We start from the raw sequence: 21,094 nt of genomic DNA, 5'->3' as shown, positions 1-21,094 counted from the left end.
TAATTTGACCCTGCCAAACGCCTTCTTCTTAAGGTCCACGAAACATAAATATTCCGGTTTGGAGAGGATTGATCCGTCCACCATAAATAAATTATAATCGCAAGGTTTCTCTATACTCAAAGAAATAATATATTGGTTAAATATTTTAAACTTTTATAATTCTAGATTTTTTTTTTAATTATAGTCGCAATCTAGGTATCTAGGTCTAAAGTGTGATATTTTATACCATCCAATAATAGGAGATTGTTTTATGAAATGTATTTTTGGGTTAGGACTCAATTTTTCCAATATCTAGGACTGCCTGTAGCTCATTCTGGAATTACAATAGTCCATTTGCATGAGTACACTGCGCAATAACTTTCTTAAAACTCACCAAATTCCTTTGGCATATCTTAACCGGTTCCAGAGCAATAAAGAAATCGTTAGGTACTAAGAAAGTTTCAACACACCGTATCTCATAAAACTCAGCATTCCCGGATATATAGGTAGTACACTGTGATTATTTCTTTTTCACGCAGAATCGCCTAAGTACTGAAGTTAGTTACACTTTATTTACTAATAACCTGTAGCTGCTCTGCTGAACTTTCAATAAATTTTTATAAAATCAGATGCATTTCCGGTTGTCTTATTTTTCAGTGCTTTTTTATTTCTGATACAGTCAAACCCGCTTATTAGAATACCTCTTAAAGGAATATCCCGGTTTAAGGAATAAAAATTTGAGGTCCCGAAACGTTTCTACTAGCGACCAATGATCGGTTATTAGAATATCCCGGTTATAGGAATACTTTTGATTGGCACGAAGGCTATTCCAATAAGCGGGGTAATAATAGATGCATTATTTTGAAATTTTCGAATTTAAATATTTTTGACATTTATTTTGTCTAATAACATTGTATCTTATTTGGTCATTTTCTTCTGTAGGTATGTTTCTAAACATTTCTGTTTCCTGCAGTTATGTTTAGTTGGTAGGTACTCTTTTTTCCTTAATTTTTTGCAAAGCATTTTTGTTTTGCCTTGTCTGGTGTCTTACCTATATGTTTGCACCTTTTCAGAATTATGGTGTCTAATCTAGTTCGTAGTTTATTCGGATCACCTGGCTCTTGCATTAAATTTACTTCAACTCAAATAATAAAAAGGACCACGCAACACTCCTTATGGAAAAGTGGTCCCGGTCAAATTTGATGAAAGTTTGGTCAATGATACTTCTTGATGTGTAGATTAAAAAAGTCCATGGCACCTGGGTTTGAATAATTACTCTTATCTCTTTAGAAAACTACCGAACAGTGGCGGATCTAGGGGGGATAGGGGTAATTCCACCGGTAACATGTTCCAGAATTAATAAAAAAAATTTATTTAACGAAAATGAACGAGATGGAGTCATCAAAACACACTTATAACCAAAGAGCGGATAGTGTGACGAAAAGACGTAGGCCCAGAGCACGGGCGCTCATATAAAAATTTTTAGGGGGGGACCAAACGTGAAGATGTTGCACATTATATTTTGTATACTTTGAATAACCATATATATTTCAAAGCACCTGAAAAGCCAGGGGGCCACGCCTCCCCATGCCCATGGGTATGGGCGCCCAAACGACCAGAGAAGATAAGTTACGGGTGTTAAGAGTACGAAATTGGAAAACCAAGGCGGAGGATAGAAAGGAATTAAAGCTGATTCTCGAAAACGCCGAGGTCCACCATGGGTTCTATAGCCAATGATGATGAGTTGTTAGGCTTTGCAAGACATCAACCTAATGTTAAGTATCCTGATAGGTCGTTAGTTAACACGACGTATGGTATGATGCATCTAACCGAAATCAGCAAAATGTTAATGTACAAATAGTCGAAAATGATTTAAACCCGATGTTTCCATAGACAATTGTGATTAATATTTAGCATTTACAGACTACCAGGTACTTTGTTTTTTTTTGTGTATTGAAATCAAGTCCATGTTCTCTATCTGTCTTATATCTGATATGCGGGACAAGTTTCATGTCAGCTAATGTATTTTTTTATGTTTCAACAGTTTTTTTTTTTTATTTAATTATTCTGGAACTTGTTACGAGTGGAATTACCCCCATCCCCCCTAGATCCGCCACTGTTCAGTAGTTTTCTAAAGTTAACGCGGAACTGCAGTTTTGCTGGTATTCCATAACTGAGAAGCATTCATGTAAACATGATAAAGCTTATATCAATTTAGGAGCACATTTTATACCGCACTTCTTTAGTTTTCTGAGGACTTTTCGGAGGTTTTCTGAAGACTAAAATACGATCCAACTATTTTTGACCACGAATTCATATACAACACGCAAGTATGTATGAAGAACATGAGTTTCTCTTCTTCTAATAATAAATATTTTCGTTCACTTGACCGTAAATTAGTGCATTTAACGTAAACTGAGCACTCGAATCCAATAACTTCAGAGGGCTATAACTCAAGAATAGTAGTTATTCAGACCCAGGTCCCCTGGAGTTTTTTAATCTACCCATCGAGAAGTATCATTGACCAAACTTTCATCAAATTTGACCGGGACCACTTTTCCATAAGGAGTGTTGCGTGGTCTTTATTAAAACTTATCAAAAATTTGATTACAAATATACAAATACGAGTATATAAAATAACGTGTTTATTTTGTACCTACTTACATTTTATGATTTTCGTTAACGAAAAAACACTGCAAAGAGCAAACATAAACCAGATCCGAAATTTTCGGCTAACCATCATCATTCCTGAAAGTTCCAAAAACATCTGCCTTGTTATATATCCTGATAGAATGATACCAAAACTGTTTCAATGTCCATTATCGTAATAAATTTATTAATATGGCATGTCGCGAGTTTTCTTTCCTGTTTTTCCGCATTTTCCTTCATCTCTCGAAGTATATCGTTAAGATTATTGGTGATATGACGTAATGTGGATATACGGTTATTAACGTATTTCCTTTTATTTTCTTTCACGGCCATCGTTCTCGAACAGATAGGAAATAACGATGGGCCATTAGTGGCTGCTTTTTGGGTAAGTTCTGTTGTTTGATGTTTTAGAGGAGGGTATAAGGTTGGAAGCACTTTTATTTCGAAAACCCCAATATAATGGTCTGAAATTAATTGTCTAATTTTATTATTTGACTTTTTATAAAACGAATACTGTAGATTTCTAATACATATAATTTTAAATAAATTTAACCCAAATGACCTAATCTGAAAATGTAGGGGAGCTAGAGCTCTTTGAAAATGGCGTTTTGTAATTAGTTTTTTTTAAATACCTCCTCTTCTATTCAGATAGAAATTGATTCCATCAATTGCGAATTTCTAGTACCGGTCATAGGCGTCCGTTTTGTCAAGGGCAACGTTTATTTAACCCGGCACCTGCCACGTGGCTTTGCAAGGCATAAACTGCCACGAGGGGCAATCACAGCACCCCTTAAAAATTTTCTGTGAGCTACTTGTTTATAAACAAAATAATGTTTTACAGTTTATACAGTGAAATTTAGCAAATATTATGGAAAAATATTTTAAAATAAAACTAGAATTTTGTTTTCCATCAAAATGAAAATACACGTAATGTTCATATCAGATCTTTTGTAGCTGGAATATTGTATGCGCCACTCATTTTTACGGCGTTTAGCGGTTTTTTTATTCTTGTATCAGGAGTTTTTCAAAGTTATTTATAAATTAAATGTATGAAGTTAAATGCAATGTTTCTTGATTACACGTTAAGCTTTATAAATAATCGCCTTTGTCGCATTATCTCCCAAATAATCTAGTGTCCATCGAATGTACACTAGATTTTTTTTCTGAAATATATTGAAAAAAAGATTGGGATGGCAGGTAAATGAACTCGGATTGCCCGTTGATAGATCAAATTTAGCGTCATAATCACTACAACTACATAAACCATTTCGGTAATAATCGTTAATTGGATTATACTTTTGTAGCTTAATAACTTCTAAACGGCTTAACAGATTTGATCACTAAACATGAGTTTGAAACGTATTGATAAGTAGGATCTGATGCATCTAAGGTCAAGTATGATAACTGAAGCTATTACAGGAATTATTGAGCTTGAAAAACCGTGTTCTCCCATAGGAAATAGATTTGATCATATTTATAAAGCCTATAACTTAAAAATTCGAATTTTCCAGGATATGAGGTATACACTGTTAGGTTCGTCTAAAGTCCTTCTACAAACGCTCAGTTATTGGCGCAATTCGTAGGTTGAAATTTTGAGTAATTGTCGAAAAACCAAAATTTTCAAAGTTAAGTTTTTTAGTTTTTCGGCTATACTGCACCGTGTGTATGTCTGATTCTGATGGCTTAAACACCATTTGAAAGCTTAGCTCAACACTATTGATCTGGTGTATTTTCAGTTCTCCTGACTCTTCTTGAACCGAAGATATATACCTCCAAAAAATATGCCGTTTTGTACCTACCAAGTCCTATAGCTGGCTTATGGGTGGTCAAAAGTCACAAACTACACCAGTTCTGAATCGGCCCTCACCCCCTCTTCAAACACAGAAAAAAAATTCAAATCGGTGTAACTTTTCCACACACATACATACATGCATACATACATACATATCCAGAAACATTTTCTCTTTTTAAATAAAAATTGAGTCATACTTGTGAGCTCGGTAACTTTTGAATGGTATAACCGATTTTCAAAATTAGACATGCGTTGGTAAGGTAATGATCAGTACTATCAGAAGTTGCAAAGGTCGGACTTAAATTTTTGAAATTTTTGGGAATTTTGGGGACGAGAACGAAAAACATACCTTAAATAGGAAGTGCCGTAAAATCCACACCCTTGGACCAAAATGGATGGTTGACATATGAATAGGTGAGTCTTTTCCTGAACTTTAAGATGGGAGTTGGCCCAATTTTCAATTCAGTCAGATTTAGAAAATCGAAAATTTCGTGTATAATATATGTAGTGTCGCGTGTAGGGAGGTTGTATAAATTTCGTGGGGCTCAGTGGAGACTGTTCTTCAGAGCGGATGGAAACACCAAATAGTAGTGCGAGAATTTTTTAATGAGACCTACACCCCGGGAGAACTTTGAGTAATGACTTATGACGTATTCGCGTTTCAGTTGAAGACTCTATGATGCTACATATTGACTGAAGTTAAAGGCACCTCTGGCCTGGTTGAAATGATTCTTGAGAATGATTCTAAATGTGTATACTTTCTCAGCGGTGGCACTTAGTATTGGTGTCAAGCCACGCGCTGAGTATATTTACAAATATTGAGAACAAAGAAATATATTTGATCATCAAATTAAATAATGCAATTGTCCGAATTATTGTTTACAATTTACAATTCGAGAACTAAATTAGAAACCCGTACATGTATTATACCATAACAAATTGGCTCGTGTGATATACGGGGTGATAAAAATATACTGTTCAATATCGAATATGAATTCTGAATATTTGATATTGGACAGGGGTTGTGCGCCATTGGCGAGAACTGCCGTTCTCTGGTAATTTAAAGTTGCATCATTAAATAGTATAAGTCTGTTAACCAGACAATAATAATGGTATTATATTCTGTACTCCAAGAGCCACTTTTGATAAATAATATTTCGTAAATTTTTCGTTATTTTATCTGTATAGTATCACAACTCAAAAAAAAAATTTTTTTAGCATTTTTAGCCGAATTAATACACTATTTTGTAGAGCCTCAAAAGCCTTTGTAACTGACTAAAATAGATATTATACTAATTTTAATAGTTTTTAATTAAACCCGGAAAAGTTCTAGCACAAATTTTAAACGTCGATGCTTTTTGGACTTATGACACTGTTTGAGCGGAGGTGTCGCGTCAGTCATGCACAGAGCGAATAAGTACAGTAAAAATTTGCAAAAATACAGCTAAATTTACTGACTGTAAAGATCCCTCCAATTTTCTAAATGTATTTTATTTGATAAAATCATTGCTTTCGGGGTAATCTTTATTTTTGGAACATGCTTGTACAAGTTAAAGTCGATTTATAAGCAAATTGATTAACCCTTAGCATATTAATCTTAAATTAAAAGCAGCATCCACATGTGTATTCCGTCGTCATCCTAAACTACATATATACATAAAATTTTCTTTCAGGAGGTCACCCTCTGTCACTTAATGTATGCATGAGCTATGAATATTGGGTACGTCCATATAAAGGAATGAGATATGGACATCATCTAGAATATGCCTTGACGTGTATAACGGAAGAGCGCGGGAGGTGGGAGGCGGGGGTAAAGGGGGTAAGAAATGTCCCCGGAATAGAGAAAAGGGTTAGCGAGTGATTGATAACCGAAAATGAATGCGTCCTGCCTTTCTGGCCGAAGGGAATTGGCAATATCAGCTTCCTGGCTTACGGGGTGGACAGATTTCTGCTTCGGGAATTCGTTGGAATGGCATTCTGCGAACTGGATCAAAGATAATACTTAGAGAAATTGCTGAGATTTGATAAGAATTTCAGATTAATCCTTAGATAATAATCAATATACAGGGTGTAACAAAAATGCAGGTAATAAATTAAATCACATATCCTGGGACCAAAAATAGTTCTATTGAACCTAATTTACCTTAGTACAAATGTGCACATAAAAAAGTTAAAACCCTTTGAAGTAAAAAACTGAAAATCGATTTTTTCCAATGTATCGAAAACTATTAGAGATTTTTTATTGAAAGTGTACATGTGATAATATTATCTTAAAAATAATAAAAGTGAAATTTGTGTACCCCATAACAATTTTATGGGGGTTTGGTTCCCTTCTTCTCTTCTCTAAGTGCCATCTCCGCGATGGAGGTCGGCAATCATCATAGCTACTCGGATTTTAGGGACGGCTGCTCTGAAAAGTTCATTTGATGTACATCCGTACTCCGTACCATTCTCTCAGGTTGCGCAGCCACGATATTCTGCGTCACCTTATGCTTACTTTTCCTTGAAACTTTCCCAGTATTATCAATTAGAACAAGTTGTATCTCTCTCCACGTGTAATATGTCCGAGATATTCTAATTTTCTTCTTTTGATGGTATTTAAGATTTCCATTTCTTTATTCATCTTTTTCAGAACCTCTTTGTTTCTGATGTGTTCTGTCCACGATATTTTCAGAATTTTTCTGTACACCTACAGTTCGAATGATTCTAGTTTTTTCATTGATGCGGCATTCAAGGTCCAAGCTTCCACCCCATAAAATAAAGTCGAGAAAACGTAGCACCTAGCTAACCTAACTCTTAGCTCCAACTTCAAATCTCTTGTGCATAGCACTTTTCTCATTTTGTTAAAATTTACTCTAGCCTTTTCTATTCTTATTTTGATTTCCTGGAAGTAATCACCTGTGGAGTTAATCCTTGTTCCAAGATATGCATATTGGTCGACTTTGGATCCGTTTATGAAAAGATTCTCGGTATTTCTTTGAGTTTTCGGTATTCTCATAAACTTTCATAAACTTCTCATAATCTTATAAACTTTGGTTCCCTTAAACCCCTCCAAATATTTGTGTACGTTCCCATTAAATTATTATTATGGTACCATTAGTTAAACAAAAGTTAGTTTTTTGTCTCTTAGTACTCTTTCGATAAGCTAGTTTTTATCAAGATATTTTGAACATTTGTAAAATCCATCACATATTTTTACATGGTTAAGTAAAATTATACAGACCTGCTAACAATATTAAGAAAATAATATTCTATAATCTTACTTAACTATTTAAAAATATGTGTTGGATTTTATAAATATTCAAAATATCTCGATAAATAATGGCTTATCGAAAAAGTACTAAGAAGCAAAATGTTTTATAAAAATTGTGTTTAACTAGTGGTACCACAGTAATTATTTAATTGGAACGTAAATATTTGGGGGGTTTAAGAGAACCAAAGCTCCATAAAATTTTTATGGAGTGCACAAATTCTATGTTTATTTATTTTTTTTAATGTTTCTGCCACATGTCCATCTCAGTAAGCAATCTCTAATAGTTTTCGATATGTTGGGAAAAATCGATTTTCATTTTGTAACTTATACTATAACTCTTTTTATGTGCACATTTGTACTGAGATAAATTAGATTTAATCGGACTATTTTTTCCCAGAATATGTGATGTAATTTATGACCTGCCTTTTTGTTACACCCTGTATATTGTGCTTCTATAAAAATGTAAATTTAATCAAACCAATAATTTCTGTTAATCAAAGGGGTGGAAAATATGTTTTTTTTTGTTCTAAAATTATTCGTCCCATTATATTCTTTAATTTTTATAATTTGACACAATATTTTTTACAATTTACGTATTTGGAAGATGTATAGCTTCGTGTCTTAGGAAAAATGTATGTTAAGATAAATTTAACTCGACCAATTGTGCTAAGTTGGTATTTAATTATTTTACCGTTTAACCACAAATGAGTGATATACAGTGCGCTGGAATAAGTCTTACCACTCCCCCCCCCCTATTAACGTATTTATTTTTAGCACATAAGCAAAACGCTTGGACAGTTCGATTTTCAAAATAATCAAAGTACATAATATGTACTTGTAATATATGTAATATATTATATTGTAGCATCAATGTTTCGAACTTTACGCGATCCCTCTTCAGGTGACAGGCACAACTTTGATTTTTTAAATGGGAAAGTACATCATGTGACACCTCATTTAAAAGCTTTTGAAATACTGATTACAAAAATGTATAGTACGTACTTTAATTCTTTTTGAGAACGCAGGCGCAAAATTTCAATCGAATTCTTTTTTAATGCATTAATTTTGTTTTGCGTTCTGAGAAAACTAATACGTATTTTTGAAACATTTAAACGCAGAATGAAATAAGTAATACATTATTACCGAGGGCTGACAGTCTCTTAGAATATCCAAAGAGTTTGTTTTGAATGATATATTTAAAATTAAAATCACACTCAATTTTCTCTTTTTTTCACACCTGTAACTTATTAAAATAAACATTATAGAAGTTCTTGGGGACTTTCGACCCTCGATAATACTGTAATTTTTCATTCTGCGTTTAACATTTTCAAAAATACTTATTCGTTTTTTAAGGATTCGAAAAAATGAATACATTTAAAAAAATTCGACCAAAATTTTGCGCCTATGTTCTTAAAAAGAATTAAGGTATTATACATTTTTGTAATCAGTTTTTCAAAAGCTTTTAAATGAGCCTGTCATCTGAAGAGAGATCGCGTAAATTTCGAAACATTTATGCTATAATATACTTTGATTATTTTAAAAATCGACCTGTTTTGCTTATGTGCTAAAAATAAATAAATTAATAGGGAGTTGTAACACTTATTCCAGTGCACTAGATAATTTATGCATGTAGATATTAGTATACCTACATAGGCTGTTGAATAAGTTTTTCTGTTTTGTAGACGATAAGATAAGTATAGGAGGCGATAAGAATAAAAGAGCGAGATAAATAGACGAGTATCTTTCACATGAGCTTTTATGGCAAGTCCTCTGTTACAATACAACACTGATAAGACACTGCCTCGGTCTTGGTCATTCTAAAGGTACTCATCTATTTCCCTCGCTCTTTTATTCTTATTTACTCCTCTCCAATGTTCTCTCTTTTTTATGCGGTAGGTATAATATTTTTGGTATTCATGCTGCTATCATCCATTCCTTGGAAGTATCTTAAAGTATCTAAAATATTAATAGCCTTATATACCTTGTAAAAGCCTAAAAAATTCTTTTTTTACCAAACTTTCTAAGATAAAAAATAAAAAATTACGGTTAAAAAATCAATATATTTTTTTGAAAAAAAAAAAGGAGAAATCCAATTGGAAGCATAATATTGTAAGTTAGCGGTGTTTTTAGTTACTGGCCTTAATCATTCTTCTTTATTTATGTATTATTAATAGATTATAGAAGTTTGACAGACTTAGAATGATTAGTTTTTAAAAAATTGGAGTTTAAAGCGAATAACGAATTTTTGTAATTTGGTAAAAAATGCAATTCTCTTCAGAATAGAAAGATTAGCATCAGAAATACGAAAAAATGTTTCAATATGAAATTGTAGGTTATTTAATTTCCAAGAAATTGGTTTGAAAAATTTTTTTCTACGGCAAAAATTGAGTGAATCGTAAATGAGTGTACCATCGAAAAACATTGATTTTTTAGATATAAAACTACAACTTTCGATAGCGAGTAAATCGAAAACTATTAATTTCATCAAAAAAATGTATAAAACGTTTTTTGCTTAGAATGAATGTTTTTATCAACTTTTGTAGTCAAAATATAATAAAAAATTTCCACCCCCGAGATGGGGTGGCAACCACCCCCATGGTAAAAGCGCCTTTCGGCATTATATAGATTTTGATCCTTAGACTTATTCCCAAATTTTTAAGCAAATCGATCCATTCTGTAAAAATTGCGAGATGAAAAGCTTCGGTTCCTGGACTATTATGTATACGATATTTTGTAATAATGGTGCACTTGGTATATTTTTTATTATTTAGATTTTATTTATATAATTTATCTTAAGATATAAAATATCACATATCTTAATTTGTTCGAAAAACCCTTCATTAGACTCTGTTCTATAAAACCACCAGCAATCAACATAAAAAATTATGTTAATTCTTTTACACATCGTACAATGGTGCTTCACACTATATTAAAGTTGAAGTAAGTTATTTCTCTCGTAGAAATCAAAAATGCAGACCATCAGATTCCCTCATTACCATATATCTTGTGTAGTTATTGGTTTTAGAACCAAGAGATTATATGTGAGTTTTATATAAAAAACATAATAGCTCCGATATCCAAGAAGAAATATCTAAGAAAAGGAAGAAAAGGATCATATTGAACTGTTGATGGTCGAAGTAGGTATTGGAATTTACACTATAGTACTAAATTGTAATAAATGTCTCGTCGGCTGACCGTCCTTTTTAGCCAGGGACGTGGGTTTACAATAATTTTGTCAGCTTATTTTCTGACGTCAAATATATTTTCGAGTTTGCTTTAGTCCGAAGCCGATATAAGTACAAAATCAACTTTAGCTCAAGAATATCCGCCACAAAAAAATCATAGCCTGTGATTTGTCTTTAAAAAGACAACCACATACAATGGTGATAGTAAAATTCTCTTGTTGCATTGCATTTACTCTCAAAACTTACACCAAACTCTGATTTTAGATGTAAGAATGTTATTTTTAAATAAAGTTGATCAAGTCGATAATGTGAGATAAAGTCGAGACCACATAAATATATGTATACATACAGTCAAACCTGCCATATCCGGATCAATGTGGCGACAGACCGATCCGGATATGAAAAAATCCAGATATCAAGACCACTACTTCTTTTATAGTCTCTGAAACTTTTTCTCCTTCATACATTCCAGTAATCAACGCGGTCAATAACTGTCGTCGATAGACACGTTTTATAGATTCTATAATACATTATTTCGCCATCTTTTAGTTCCTCTTTTAGTGCGTTGTCCAACAGCAGGACTGCCTTTCTCAGTAGATTTCGGTAGACCCGGACGGCGCAGAACCGTCCGGATATGGTGAGGTCCGGATATGACAGGTCCGGATATGACAGGTCCGGATATGGCAGGTTGTACAGTATTTTATCTAAACTCTAGCTAGAACTAGCATTACTCACTGAAAACTAGTAGTTTTATAAACAAACGATATCCGAAGATTTCTTTTGTTTCTTACGTATCTTTCAGAGAGTTTACAGTTCGCTTTGATGCTTCCATAAGGATGAAACACGTATATAAATATAAGCGAATAGTGGTGCTCTGTACTGAAATTAAATCTAACTGTTTTTCGTAGTAGTTTTATCACTGAACAAAAATCTTCAAATCAGTAAGTACTAGCGATCAGTAGGTAGTGCAACCTCAAAGCAAAATATAAGATTTAAATGTATGTTGGCTACGTTCTACGTTGTATTTGTCTACGCTACTGATCTTAACCATCCAATAACAATAAGAAAATCTACAGAAACCGAACACACTTTTTATGTATTTATGACATCTTTCTGATATTTTTTGAATTTGGTCCCATCTACCTACCTGCTTTTGTTTATACTATATGATATTGCCTACACTGTTATTCTTTTAGATTATACAAAAATCTTGGTTTTATTTGATAGCTTGTTAGTTTGATATAATCTAAAAATTATGAAGTCATTTACTATTTCTATTTTTGGACTTCATTAAATTGCGGGGTCCGAGAAGTTAGCTACAGATACAAGGAAATGAAGGCCTAACAGTGTTGCCATGTGTTCTTAGAATAAATCGGGAAAGAGCATGTGATATATTTTTATTAATTTATTTATTGACAATAAATGTAAAACATTAACTATGTAGATAAAATAACGACAAAATTTTTTAAATTTTTAATGTTCTCTAATTATCTCGAAATACCAAGATTTTAGTATCAATAATAAAGTTAAAAAGTGTAAAATAAGTAAAATTCTGCTGCTTTAAGATTTTACTATATATTTTTTGTTTATTATAATCTATATGAAAATGAAATTTGTAAAATAAAGTGCAAAGTAAGTAAAATTCTGCTGTTTTAGGATTTTACTATATACTTTATTTATTATCTATATAAAAATAAGATTTGTGTAAATAATAAAGTCGCCAATACAATAATTACAGATTATCTAGTAATATTATTACATAGCATCTTTTCAGTTGAACTTATAGCAATCGAAAACACTCTAACATAGGGCTTTTCATTCACCTTCATTTGTTTAGAGCTTCTGTCATGTGTCACATAATATTAATATATCTACGTCATACGTTATTGGTATTGCCAATGATACAAACCAAAGACGTATGACGCAGATATATTAATATTATGTGACACATGACAGAAGCTCGAAACAAATGACAATCGATGAAAAGCCCTATTGATTAAAGACAAATAAAAAGCTGTGATAATAAGAGACTCCAGAATATATGCAATGAAAATACAGATATACAAGTCCACCGAAATAATAAAGCTGTGATACAGGCTCCAGAATATATGCAACTAAAAATACAGATATACAACATACAAGTCCACAGTACTATTATAGGAAAAATATATAATTTGTCTAAAATGGAAGTGGTAACTATTTATATAGGTAAAGGGTAGGTATATATTTTTTTGTATAAATATATAATATGTATTATAATTCCATACCAAAACGTCAACCTGGTAACAAATGTAAATTAGTGTTGTGTATTATAATGTAATGTTTATTATTATTAATTAAAGTACTTATTTGAAATGACAAATATCGCGATAATAATGTGTTTTATTTATCAAACCGACAAACGCAGAAATTAAAAAAAATTGCTATTTGTAATAAGTATAAATAATTTACATAAAACTGTCAGAACATTAATAATTAATTAAAAGAAATATATGTGAATCTAAAGTGAATCGCTCTTCCCGCATTTACGCTATGTTCAAAAGTCTTTCACGTGCTACAATAGTTGTAGGCATTTTAATATTTTAAAAAATACCAAATGAACACAAAAATAACGTACTGACGAAGTAAACACTTTTCAGTAACTAAAAGCATTTCAGGTACATTCATTTCAAATAATAAAAAGAAATATAATATAATAAAAAGAAAGTCATAAAATGTATATCTGCGGAACATCTGTGCAATCTGGCAAACGCAAATTTAAACGTTCTCACTCTATTGCCAAATCTACTCAGTAACCTATCAGGACAATTGCCACAAAACAATTTCTAATAATTAACTGCAATTAATATCAAAACAAACAAGAAATATTTATTCGTTCGTATTTTACATACATTAAAAAATAGCAAAATCCACAAAATAATGTAAAAAAGATAGTTTTCAAAGCTTTCTCTCTATATTTGAAGCGTGCAACATATTATACATTATATACATTATAATCACATGGCAACACTGTCAAACTTCAATTCAACGTTCTGTGAAAATCTAATGTGGCTAACTTCTCGGACCATCCAATTTAATGAAGTCCCTATTTTTGTCATATTGTCCTATTATTCCAAGTAATGAAGCTTAAAATAGGACAAAACCTCACAATTTTTACAGAATGGATCGATTTGCTTGAAATTTTGAGAATAAGTAGTGGATAGTCCAAGAATCAAAATATATATCATGCCAAAAGGCGCTTTTATCATGGGGGTGGTTGCCACCCCATCTCGGGGTAGAAATTTGTATTATTTTGACCGCAAGAGTTGGTAAAAACATTCATTATAAGCAAAAAACGTTCTATACATTTTTTGATGAAATTAATAGTTTTCGATTTATTCGCTATCGAAAGTGTTAGTTTTATATCGAAAAAATCAATGTTTTTAATCAGTTTTCTGCTAATAACTCAAAAAGTTTTCGGTTTTTCAAAACAACTTTACCTAACAAAAATGTAGCATTTGAAAAAATAAACAAAACCGTTTTTTTAAGACCAATCGTAATCGAGCTATACTTTATTATATGTTTGCTCTTCTTCGTCAAATGCTAAATATTGTAGTTTCAAAGTCAAAGGACAGGAAAACTATGTTCCGAGGATATCTTGTTAAAACTAATTTAAAATATTTAAAAATGTGTATCTCCAGAAATAAAAAAAATCTCTAGCTAAAAAAATTAAGTGACTTATAATGAAAAGAATGTCAGTCCCTATTTTTTTCAGCAAAAAAGTGATCGTAAACAACCCCCTAATCACTACCCTAATTAAAATTTGTCATTGACCTGATTTGGTTTTCTTGATTTATGTTTTGTTAATAGGTTCTAGAAGTTTAATCGACTTAGAGTAATTAGTTTTTAATAAAATGGAGTTAAAAGCGAATAACGAGTTTTTGTAGTTTGGCAAAAAATGCCTTTTTTTAGAATAGAAAGATTAGCGTCAGAGATACAAAAAAAATATTTAAATATTAAATTGTAGCTTATTTAGTTTCTATGAACATGGTTTACAAAACTTCTTTTACGGCAAAAATTGAGTGACCTATTGACAATTAAAACTTATAATATCAGGCAAAAACCACCTTTACCAACCCTTTCAATGCCACCTCTTTTTGTGACTGAGAATAATTAAAGGATGTAGTATTAATAGCCTTATAGATCTTGTAAAAATCTACAAAATTCTTTTTTAACGAACTTTCTAAGAGAAGAAATAAAAAAGTAACGGTTAAAAAATCAACATATTTTTTTGAAAAAAAAAAGCTAAAAAGTCTTTGCTGGCTGCACAATTCGCTTCCATCTCGAACGGTTGTCCATGATAGTTGGGTCAGTGAGTAGCCCCATTGTTCTTAAATATGAACATATATTGTCTCTCCGAGTGCGGAGAGACAATATAACGCATACGATCCTAAGGGCCTTCTTCCTGTGGGGCTTCCTCCCAGATTAACTTGACAAGGCGTTTATGAGGGAATCTGTGGACAAGGCCAGTCCATATTAGACCTTGAGATTGAGGCCCGTATTTATAGTCGAGTCTCAAGACAGCGTCGATGCTCAAGATCGACCTTGAACCAACTTTGTGTTTTATAAACCGATCTCGAGACACGACGTTGTCTTGGGAAGTGTAAAATGACAGGCGAATCTCAAGTTATCGATCGACCTTCCTCAAGACCGCGATTCTAACCTAACTTTGTTTGTTATTGTTTGAATTTTGAATATTTTAAATTCAGTTCCAACATATATTTTTTGTTTTTCTAATTACAACAAAAATGTATGAAGAAGTAAAAGCATTTTTAGAGTTTATTGATAATATTGGAGAAGAAAATCGCTCGGGAAGTATACAAAAGCGATATATTCAAGATAAAAATATAATCTAAAATACAATGGAGTATTACAATATTGAAGTTCATCAGCGAATCAGCGCATTAACTTAAACAATAAAGGTTTTATGCTACTTATAGGAATATAACCAGTTTTTATGAGGACCCCGCTTTCCAAAAATGTACAGGTACTGTAAAGACATACAATATATTATGTTATTCAGGCTCTTATGTAAATGAATTTGTAGGTACTAGAAGAGAAATTATGTGTATTATTGTTCAACAACAAGGTTATCAAGTCATTCAATATTTGATCTAAGAGCATTAAGAGTGAAATTGTGAAATGGAAAGAAGTGAAATTCCAGGATTATTAATAGGAATAGATGACAGTAGTGGGTATGCATGCAGACACTATCTACTTACCCCAGTATTACACCCAGGTATTTATTGATAATTGCTAAATAAATAGTAGGTTATTTAATATACATAAATATCTTTTTAGGTAATGATCAAGAAAATAAGATTTTTACCATAGTACTCATGTGAGAACAAGAAATGTAGAAAAGCTATTTGGAACCTGGAAAAGAGTTTCCTTGTCTTCAACAAGGTCTACAAACCAAATTATATACATGTCTTGCAATAATATGTGCTACAGCAGTACCTTACAATCTAGGTAAATAATGATCTGGTGGTAAATAGACATGTTAATGATGTGGAACAATTTCTAAATTTTTGGTGACATTTTTTTCAACAATATTTTGCATGAGAATACATTATTGAATACCTACTCTTATTGTGTTTAATTTTTTTGTCTATTATTTCTCAAAATATCATGATCATTGTTCGACAGCCCTTTTTGTTTGAGTTTTGGTCTCTTGAGGAATACAGCTCCATTCCAATCTATTTCAGGATTTGTTCTTGCAATTTTTTATTTTTAAAATATCAATGTCTTATTCTGTTTGTTCCTTATATCTAATCTATAGTCTTTCTCTCGTTATATGTCCAGCTGACATTTGTGTGTTTATTTTGGAAAGTATTTCATATGCTTCCATCCTTCCTCTTAGAACGTGGTCCTATTTTGATGAATGCATATGGATCGTGGTATGCCCTGTATAGTTCAAAATTATATTTCATATGCTTCTATCCTTCCTCTTAGAACGTGGTCCTATTTTGATGAATGTATATGGATCGTGGTATGCCCTGTATAGTTCAAAATTATATTTCATATGCTTCCATCTTTCCTCTTAGAACGTGGTCCTATTTTGATGAATGTATATGAATCGTGGTATGCCCTGTATAGTTCAAAATTATATCTTCTCTGGTCTTCATATTTTAGATGCTATTTAGCCTGATTCTAGTGCTTTATCGTTGTTTCCAGTGCTTTATCAATTTATCATCATTTATTTTACCTACCTGTCTACTGCTACTCTACTATTGTACTTTCACCATATATTTTTGGAATATAAATATACCTTCTGTCTTTCTCTTGTTCAACTGGAATTTGTTTATTTATTCTGAGAATACATTATTGAATCTGTATTATGTTAGATATATTATTTTTTATTTTATTTCTTAATATGTATTTTTTATATTTTATTTTAAAATAAATGAGTATGAGTTTCCCTCTTCTTAAATAAGTATTTATTTGACAAACCTTTCCTTACCAAATATAAAATTAATTACACATCTGGACCTCAGAGGTAAACTACACTATGTCATTTCGAGCAACTGTGTTTAGCGTTTGTTTGCAACAAAGTTTAGAGCACTTAGGATGTTAATAAAAATCTGATATATCCCATAATTAGTTAAAAGACAATATGACTATATTTTAATGATAATATATAACCAATGTGTATAATCCAACTAATAAAAAAACACCATGTCGACATAGTGTAGATTACCTCCGAGGTCCAGGCGTGTAAACAGCACTCTAATAACCAGCAAAATAGCGCAAAAAATGGAAAACATATGTTGTGAAATAAAAAGAGATGTAAAATTATCTATAGAAACCTATAAATTTACATGACATAGTTTGTCACCTTTAGATGTGTGGGAGGAGTATGACAACTGTCGCAGAGGTCTAAAGGTGGGAAATTATGTAATGTAATGTAAATTTGTAGGTTGATAATTGTACACCTCTACTAGTTTCATCTCCTTTTATTTCACAACGTACTATATGTTTCCATCTTTTGTGTCATTTTGCCAGTTAATAGCATGCTCATCACTGTATACCATTATTTATGCAGATGACATAGTCCTCTTAACAAGAAAAAAAGCTGAAGTTGTTTAGAAACTTGAGAGGTGAAGCAAGAAAATTGCATGTCTATAAATGAAACAAAAATAAAATATTAAGTGTATTGAAATGTATGGAGAGATGAAGTAGAATAAATTTTTCACACTAAAAACAGGAACAAAGGCATACAAAATTGAAAATATCAACCAATTCAAGTATTTAGGAGTGGCAATAATTGATAAATGGGAAGAAGAAAAAGAAATAGAAAAGATACTACTAAGAGTAAGCTAGTAAGCAGATCGATGGTATATGATTGAAGTCAAAAACGTATGTAGGACAACTATAATGCAAAAATGTATTATGAAGCAGTTATTTAAGTGGCATTGTATGCTTGTGGCACTTGAAACAATTAATAAGAAAGATGAAATGAAAATAGACATAGTACTGGTAGGGGCTGGCAGTTCTGAGTTAGGACTGGCAAAAAATAATAGATATGGAAAGTCAGGTGGCTAGGTCAACATTACTTGAATGTAAGAGCGACATGTAACAGATTATTTTTGGAGGAAAAAAAAAGAGAAAGACCATGAAAAGAGTTGTTAGAAGCAGTAAGGAGATTTGGATGATATAGAAGTGTAGAATTGGAGGAGGAGCGTTAATGTCCAGTAGAAATGGATAGGCTATATTTACTTTTGTGCTGTTATTTGGGTAAGATTGTTAATATTTTATATCAATATTGTTGTTGCTTGATAAAAATTCTTCTAATAATTTAATTTTATCTGACTCATTCATATTGACAATTCAGACATATATTTATACATTTTAGAGTAGATGACTTTAAAGCAATATAGCCAATATTTATGAGTTGCGTTCCTGGGACGATTTTATTAAAATATAGTTAATTCGATTACATAAAATCAACTTTAACTCAATAATATCCGTCACAAAATTTATAGCATGTGACCTGTCTTTAAGAATTTAAACATTAAATAAATTTAATTTCAAACTTAAATTGCAGCTTATTCCCATGAAAATAGTAATTGCATTTTATATAAGTTCCACCTGTCATGGTTTCTTCTTTGTTTTAAGTCAGATGAAGAATATAAACATACAAGAAAGCTTACACCATTAATAAAAAGGCAGGTAATACTAGGAAGTACCATAGTTTTATTTGCTTTCTCTCAGAAGAAATAAAGGATATCTCCAACGAAGAATAAAGTAATATCACAGTATTCTGTTATATACTGGGGTAATATCAAAGAATATATTTATACTTTCCTTTAATATGCAATCCTTTACCACAAAGAAAAGAAATCCTTTACCTCATAATGGAAAGAAATGAGAGGTCATCCACTAATAAAATAAACTTTATTTAACTGAAAACATTTTAATAATCCATTTTCAAAAAACAAAAATAATTAAAAAACTTTCAAAGATATTTAACTTGACGATTGACAGTTTTTAGTTGGTGTTCTATGTCAAACTTGCTTAAAATCCATAATTTTCCAGCCTCGAGATCAATCTTGGCCGAGATCAGCCGAAGACTCGTTTATAAAACAGAACGTGGTCTTGAGCTCGACGTTGCCGTAAGATCGTCTTGGCTGAGACCGGTCTCGAGATCAGTCTTAAGTACTGACTATAAATACGGGGCTTAATTTCTTGGACTACGTCGCTCGCCCTATACATCTGCTTGACCTCAGCATTTGTTATCATACGTAATTGGTTGCTATTAGACATTAGACTCATGATAAGATCCAAAAATTCTTCTGATGATTTTTCTTAAAATAATACGCGCTGGTATATTAATAATAATAATGTACTATGTAAACTTGAATTGGAAAAGACAAACAAAATTGAACAGAACATCCGTAAAGAGGAAATGAAAGCTTTAAAAACTTTAAAAAATGATGACTCCATAACGATCCTACCAGCGGATAAAGGAAATGCAACTGTAATAATGGATAAAATACAATATGAGGACAAAATTACAGATCTAATTACAAATGGACCTCATACCAAATTAACGAAGGATCCAACGGAAACACTGGAAAACAAAATCTATAGAACTTTATTCAAATTTAAAAATGATCTAACATACTATCAAAGAAAATTAATGACACCTCATTACAGTAAGTCACCACATTTTTATGGAGTGCCGAAAATTCATAAAGTGAACATACCACTAAGACCCATTTGTAGTACCATCAGTTCTCCTTGTAGTGAACTATCAAAATTTTTATTAAACATTATAAAACCATTTGCTAATAATGATGACACATTTATAAAAAATACAAAACATTTTTTAAACAAATTATCAACTATTGAGTTTAATCCAAATAATATTTTAGTAAGTTTTGACATAAACAGTTTATTTACAAATGTGCCATTAGATAAAACTTTAAACATAATCAAAACGAAATTAGAGAATGATGATACATTGACAAATAGGACAAAACTAAATGTATGAGCTATAATGGAGTTATTGACATTATGTACTAATAATACCTATTTTCAACTAAATAATGAATTTTATAAACAAAATTTTGATCTAGCAATGGGCTCACTTTATCTCCATTATTAGCTAATATATTTATGGAGGATTTCGAAACTAATATCATTTCTAAACAAAATTTAAACCCCACTATATGGTGGAGATATGTAGATGATGTGTTTTCAATATGGCCCCATAGATCAGAATTGTTGGATACATTCCTGAATATTATAAACGATCAAGAAGAGACAATAAAATTTACAATGGAAAAAAAATATATTAACACCCTGCCTTTCCTCGATGTTTTAGTCTCAAAGAATGATACTGGATATGAGACAAGTGTATAGAAAACCAACACATACCAACAGATATCTCAATTACAAATCAAATCACAACATCAACGTTAAAAAGGGAATCATAAAATCCTTATATGATAGAGCCAAAATTACTTGTTCTAACGAAAATTCATTTTTAGAAGAAAAACAATTCTTAACATCTGTTTTATTAAAAAATGATTATCCTTTATCGTTTATAAATAAGGAATTGTCAAGATTGGATCGAATGGAACAGAACAACATAGAACGGGATCCTACAACATTCACAAAGAATACGAGGAAAATATCAATACCATACATAAAAGGACTATCCGAGAAACTTAAAACAATAGGAAATAAATT

The 21,094-nt window shown here is 31.6% G+C and overlaps 1 long non-coding RNA gene across 1 annotated transcript; it reads left to right on the top strand.

Moving 5' to 3' along the window:
- Positions 1 to 15,532: 15,532 nt before the first annotated feature.
- Positions 15,533 to 17,333, top strand: LOC126881624 (uncharacterized). The gene is made up of 3 exons (XR_007696935.1): positions 15,533 to 15,884; positions 15,945 to 16,136; positions 16,199 to 17,333. It is a non-coding gene; the product is annotated as an uncharacterized LOC126881624 (long non-coding RNA).
- The last annotated feature ends 3,761 nt before the right edge of the window (positions 17,334 to 21,094 follow it).

Source organism: Diabrotica virgifera, chromosome 3 (assembly GCF_917563875.1).
Source record: "Diabrotica virgifera virgifera chromosome 3, PGI_DIABVI_V3a".
Lineage (NCBI taxonomy): Eukaryota > Metazoa > Arthropoda > Insecta > Coleoptera > Chrysomelidae > Diabrotica > Diabrotica virgifera.
Note: the sequence above shows the minus strand (reverse complement) of the source record. Positions and strands in the feature narration are given on the sequence as shown.